This window comes from Jaculus jaculus, chromosome 1 (genome assembly GCF_020740685.1).
Source record: "Jaculus jaculus isolate mJacJac1 chromosome 1, mJacJac1.mat.Y.cur, whole genome shotgun sequence".
NCBI classification, from domain to species: Eukaryota; Metazoa; Chordata; class Mammalia; order Rodentia; family Dipodidae; genus Jaculus; species Jaculus jaculus.
The window spans coordinates 218,221,539-218,227,505 of NC_059102.1; the positions used below are offsets into that span (position 1 = coordinate 218,221,539).

The 5,967-nt window shown below is 40.1% G+C and overlaps 1 pseudogene; it reads right to left on the minus strand.

The window, feature by feature from the left end:
- Window positions 1-3,274: 3,274 nt before the first annotated feature.
- On the minus strand, window positions 3,275-5,164 carry LOC101616659 (annotated as a pseudogene).
- Window positions 5,165-5,967: the final 803 nt, after the last annotated feature.

Consider the following 5,967-nt stretch of genomic DNA (forward strand, 5'->3'; position numbering starts at 1 on the left):
GGCTTGGGCATTGAGGCCATTGATATTAATAGATATTATTGAAAGGTGTGAATTTATGTTTGCCATTTTTTTGTAGTTCTTCTGGTTCTACCTTTGCTCTCTTGTGTTAACTAGTATTTGAGTATTGTTTGTTTTTTCCATGTTTCTTATATGTGTGCTTTTCTTTCTCTCCAGCATGGAGGATTCTTTTAAGTATTTTCTGTAGAGCTGGTTTTGTCTTCAAATACTCCTTTAGTCTGCTTTTGTCATGGAATGTCCTTATTTCTCTATTTATTTGAGTGGATAGTTTTGGAAGATAATGTAACCTTGGTTGACAGTTGTTATCTTTCAGAATTTGGAATACATCACTCCAAGCCCTTCTGGCTTTTAAAGTTTTTGTTGAGTAATCTGCTATGATCCTGATGGGCTTGCCTTTGTAGGTAACTTGAGTTTTCTCCCTAACAGCTTTCAATATTTTTTCTTTGGTTTGTGTGTTTGGTAGTTTGATTATAATATGGCAAGGAGAGGTTCTTTCTAGGTTTGTCTGGTTGGTGTTCTAAAGGATTCCTGTATCTTCATTGGCACTTCTTTCCCAATTTTGGGGAAGTTTTCTTCTATGATTTTGTTGAAGCCACCTGCTATGTCTTTGGAGTGAAATTCTTGTCCTTCTACTATACCCTGAATTCTTATGTTTGATCTTTTCATAGTGTCCTGAATATCTTGAAATTCCCATTCATACTTTTCTATTACTTTGTCTTTCTCTTTATTGGACTGTATTAGATCTGCCACCTGGTCTTCTAGCTTAGATATTCTGTACTCTCCTTCATCCATTCTACTGGAGATATTTTCTACAGAGTTCTTTATTTAATTAACTGTGTTCTTCACTGCGAGTAATTCTGACTGGTTTTACTTTTTTATTTCTATTTCCTTATTTATGTCTTGTTTATTGACCTCTTTATTTCATTAAATTGGTGTCCTGTGTCTTCTTTGATTCCTTTGATTTCATCTTTGATTCTTTGATTTTCTCTTTGGTTCTTTGATTTCTTCTTTGACTTCTTTGAACATATTTACAATCATTCTTTTGAAATCTTTCTCAGATATTTCATCTAACTTGTTCTCACTGGAGGTCATTTTTGATGCATTAATACTTTTTGGTGGGTTTGTATTGTCCAGATTTTTGGTGTTTCTTGTGTTATAATGTATATATTTTGGCATCTTTGATTATTTTAATGCTTGGATTTTCTAGTTAGCTGGGTATTATTAGCTGTATCAATTGATCTGATGTTATATATCTTCAAGGTAGGAGCTTAAGGTGCTAGGTATGGCTCTTAAGGCTCTCAGAGTATCTGCAATAGTGAACCTAGGTGTTGAGTTTGCCTGCTATGGGAGTATTCAAGTAGGCTGAGTGGAACAAAATATGGATAGATTCTAAAATTTCACTAAACAATGTACACATTCAATGAAAAACAGCACAGAGTATTTAGACAGGAGTAGGTATTATGACAACCAGATCCTCTATCAACAAGGAGGTTAAGATTTCTGGTATGTTGAGGGTTCCAAGTCAGCTTGTGACTAAGTGAGACCCTTTCCTAATGTATTACAGAAGAGGAAACAAAGCCACTATAAATCAGGAAGCAACAAATAACAAGCCCAAGATATAGCTTATTTAAGAATGAAAAAAAATCTGATCATCTATCAGATTTAACATATAATTTATCCTGATGTGGAAGGTGCAATTAGCACTTCCAGTTCAGGGCTATATACCAGGTTTATTAGGTGGGTACTGACCTGCTGTAATCCTAGTTACCTTTTGGGATGATTTTGGTCTCAGTTATGCTGTGCTCCTGCTTGGGTCCCTCTTTGGTGCACTGTGGGTTCAAGTAGGCAGACTGGACTGTGGCTTTGTTTGCCGGAGCTCGGCATTGGCTTTTCCTGCTGCTCAAGCCAAGCCTGGCAGCTGTGGCCCCATGGGCCTGGAGCCATCACTGCTAGAGCCGCTGCTGCTGGAGCTGCTTCGGCCTGCCTGTGTGGGCTCTGGCTACTCTGGATCTCTCCTACTTTTCTGCTGCCCTTTTACTTTCTTCTTATATACCTCAATTTTTAGGATAAGTGTGTGTGCATTTTGCTGCCTTTTTTTTTTTTTTTTTTTTTTTTGCTTTTTCTCCCCTAAGCTGCTTTGGCATGGTTCCTATGCTGCCATCTTATCCAGATGTCTCACTTCATTCTTATTGAATTTTCTTAATTTCATTTCTTTCAGTTTGCTTTGATATGTGATGGATTTCATGTATTTTATTTTCTTTCTGGTTTGATTGAATTTACTCACTTGTAGTGAAAATATAGTATGGATTCTGAAAGATTTTCCACATATGTTGACCATCTATGTCATGTGAGTGGATAGTTGTATTTCCTTCTATATATGGACCTTTTAATCTCTTTAATTTTATGCTGATTTATGCCACTGCCAAACCATGCTGCCTCTGCCTATGGCTCACACTGTTGCCCCTGCTGGGCAGGACTGACTTCTATCTGCACATTCCATGGGAAGCCTGTCTCCACCAAGTCTGGGTGGGCATTCCTTCAACTAGAGTTCTGCAGCCCTGAGTGCCCAACCATCCTATTTATTAGATCCCCTGCCTCTATAACTGGATGTGATTTGGGGCTCACCTCCACATGCTGTGACATGGGCTGTGGAAATTGAGGGTCCTTGTACCTATGGCACACAGACATACATAATCTTTATTCATACCAAGTGTGTTGATATCTTGCTGTGGGGGATCTCTGTCTCATAAGATGCCCAAAATGAGCATGCCATGACCACACTGATTCTCCACTACATGGCAGATAGAATTACAAGTGCCCAGGATGAGAGTTGTAATGATTGATTTTGTGTTTTCTTTTTATGAGCCCAGAGTGACTGATAATGCAATATGTAGTAGGCTGGCCTCAAATTCATGGTAATCCTTCTACCTCACCCTCCGAGTGATGGCCACAACAGCAGGTGGCAACAATTTGATTCATTTTTTTTGTTTGTTTTTACAAACACACCTCAAATGCTTTAATAGGACTTGTTTTTTTCTTTAAACTGTCTTTCATAATCAAAACAAAAACAAAACAATGTTGAAACCACTTAATAAACTTACAAACATGAAAAATTAAGTACTTCAGTTGGGTAATAAAATTATTATAAAAGAAATATACTATAAATTTCAAAGATTTGACAAGTTCTGTAGAACATCTTACATCAGGACATGGAAGCTTCCAAACAGCATGATCTTCTGCCAGGTAGGACTGGGTGTCATTTGCTGGCTTTAGGTCAAATCCATTTCAAGGCATGTCTTGGTGGTACAGTAATGGTGGGATAGTAAAAGGTGCAGTCTGGTCTTGTACGCTGAGTATTAAAACTACAGTGTTTTGGATGATAGGAGGGACATTCTACCTCTTACAAGCTGGAAAGTGATGGCGGAGCTGACCACTAGAAGATGGTGATGGTGAAGTGACTGCTGTGTTTGGAGTCAGTACTGGAATTCTTCTACTCATGTGAGTGAAGGGACAGTCTGGTTTAGTAAACTTTGTATCATATTTACAATTTGGATGCACAAACAAACATTTTGCAGCAAATTTACAAATGGGGAAGGCTTTGCAAGGTAAAACTGGATGATGGTATGTACATTCGTCTGCATTTTTACAAGCAGGCAAGTATTTGTAGCACTCCAAAAGCTTGTCTGGTTTATGCCATATTCAGATCATTCATCTTGGCTGGGCTCATCTCCATTGTTTCTACCATTAACTTGGTCAATTTGTAGTCAGGATAACAACTGTCACTATTGATTTCCTGGAATATTTTCTGTATGTTCTCCTTTTGCCCCCTTTTCTTTAACAGGAGAACTTATTCTGGGGGTCCTACTTTGCCCTTGGACCAATTCTGCTAGCAATTCTTGAGAAGCTCAAGTTCTGGGAGCAACTGGAAGTGTATGTTTCTGTGGTACTGTAGAGGAGTTAGTTTTTTTATTTATTTATTTATTTATTTATTTGAGAGCAATGAGAGAGAGAGAGAGAGAGAGAGAGAGAGAGAGAGAGAGAATGGGCACGCCAGGGCTTCCAGCCTCTGCAAACAAACTCCAGAAATGTGCACCCCCTTGTGCATCTGGCTAATGTGGGACCTGGGGAACCGAGCCTCGAACTGGGGTCCTTAGGCTTCACAGGCAAGCGCTTAACCGCTAAGCCATCTCTCCAGCCCGAGTTAGTTGTTTTTGTTACAGATTGTTGAGCTTCAGAGATAGCCTTCAAAATCAGATTCTTGTTAGCTTGTTTAGAAGGTGGAAGAAAAGGTCTCCTCTCCAGTTTTCCTGGTACTGACACACTGCTGCACACACTCCCTGTCCACGAGCCATAATCATCATCTTCCTCCTCATCTTCTCCATCATGACTGAATTTCTTTACTTGAACAACTGAACTTACCACAGGCAACTTTCTTTTCTGAAGGAACTGTAAGTTTTCTGTAAGCTGTTAAGTATTTCTGGTTCACACAAGTGCTCTGGTTCATTTACCTGGGTGTTCTGTATATCAAGCTGCTTGACAGCATGAATACTGTTCTGCTGTGGTTGAAACTGCAGCATGTTTAGATAAGTACCAGTGTCTGCATTTCTACTTGCAGGAGGTCTATATATTTCAATAAAAGGGCAAGAAGAACCATATGCAAGTGTCACTGTAGGTTTTTTTGAGATAGTGAGTCTCCTGCACAAGATTGAAGTCTTCATTAATAAGATCATCTGGTTCTGGCTTAATATCAGTCACATCTTCAGAAGGTGCTGGCTTTCTTAAAGGTTTCAGTATTGACATTAGTCATGTTGAAGCTCCATCATAGCAAGTCTGTCTGACATTAGTGGTTTTCTGCTCCTGTGAACTTGTAGAAACCCTGAGATCTCTTTTCTCAGGTCTATTGCTGGGAATAGCAAGAGGAGGGACAACAGCTTCATGCCTTCTCTCATTGTCCCCTACTAAAACTCCTCTTATCTGAAGGCACATTACTGTCAAAGATGCTGGTACCAGAAGACTTTAGAGGGTTCAGTTGTAACAGAGTGAAGTTTATCTAACACAACATGAAGCCAACATAAGCTCCTAATTCCTGCAATTTTCCCTTAATGGCACTCCAGATCTTGTGGCTGATTTCGGTGCTGATCTCCATGGCTCAACAGTAGGCAGCAGGAGTCAGGGGTCAGTACAGCTGGGTGCTCAGCTTACCTGGATCCCGCCATGGGCTCCCACCCCACAGCCTGGCCAACACCACCTCGGCCACTGCTCTGCTTCTGACGTCTGATTCAGTTTTTATTACATTGGCTGAATCTCATCCTGGTTGGGGGTGACTGTCAGGCAAACTAGAACCCTGGACTGAAAAGGAAAATTGACAATGACCTCCAGTCAGCCTGACCTCAGGCGTCAGTCATGTCCTTAACCCATATATACACTGTTCTAGCACAGGCCAGTGTGCCCATGTTGATGACATCTACATTCCTTACAGACACAAGATGTGTTCTTGTATTCACCTATTTCCAGTCATGCCAAGGTCCTTGTACCTGCCTCCTGATTGCCTCAAGTGACCTCTTTGCATGACCAAAGTTCTTGTCTTGGTGCTTCAGACTAAATTTAGACAGTGCCAGTGGTTATACTATAGAAGTGGACTTCATGCCCCTGAGTTCATGTGATTAACATGAACAATAAAATGTTATTAATCTCAACTCTTAACAACTAGATAATTAAAACAAAAACAAGAAAAGTAAAAGGGATGTTTTCCCTAGGGAGGATCAGCTCTTCTTAGGTGCCAGAGTTGTCTCTCAAACAGAGGCCTGGTCTGACTAAATGTCCACATCAATCAGGCAGAGGGCAAACAGAGTGTGGTTCTGTTAATTATTCTACAAATCAAACTTCCTGCCAATTAGCTAGAGAGTCTGCAGTGATAGCTGGTGGTGGCTTTGTGTAATCTGAGCAGAG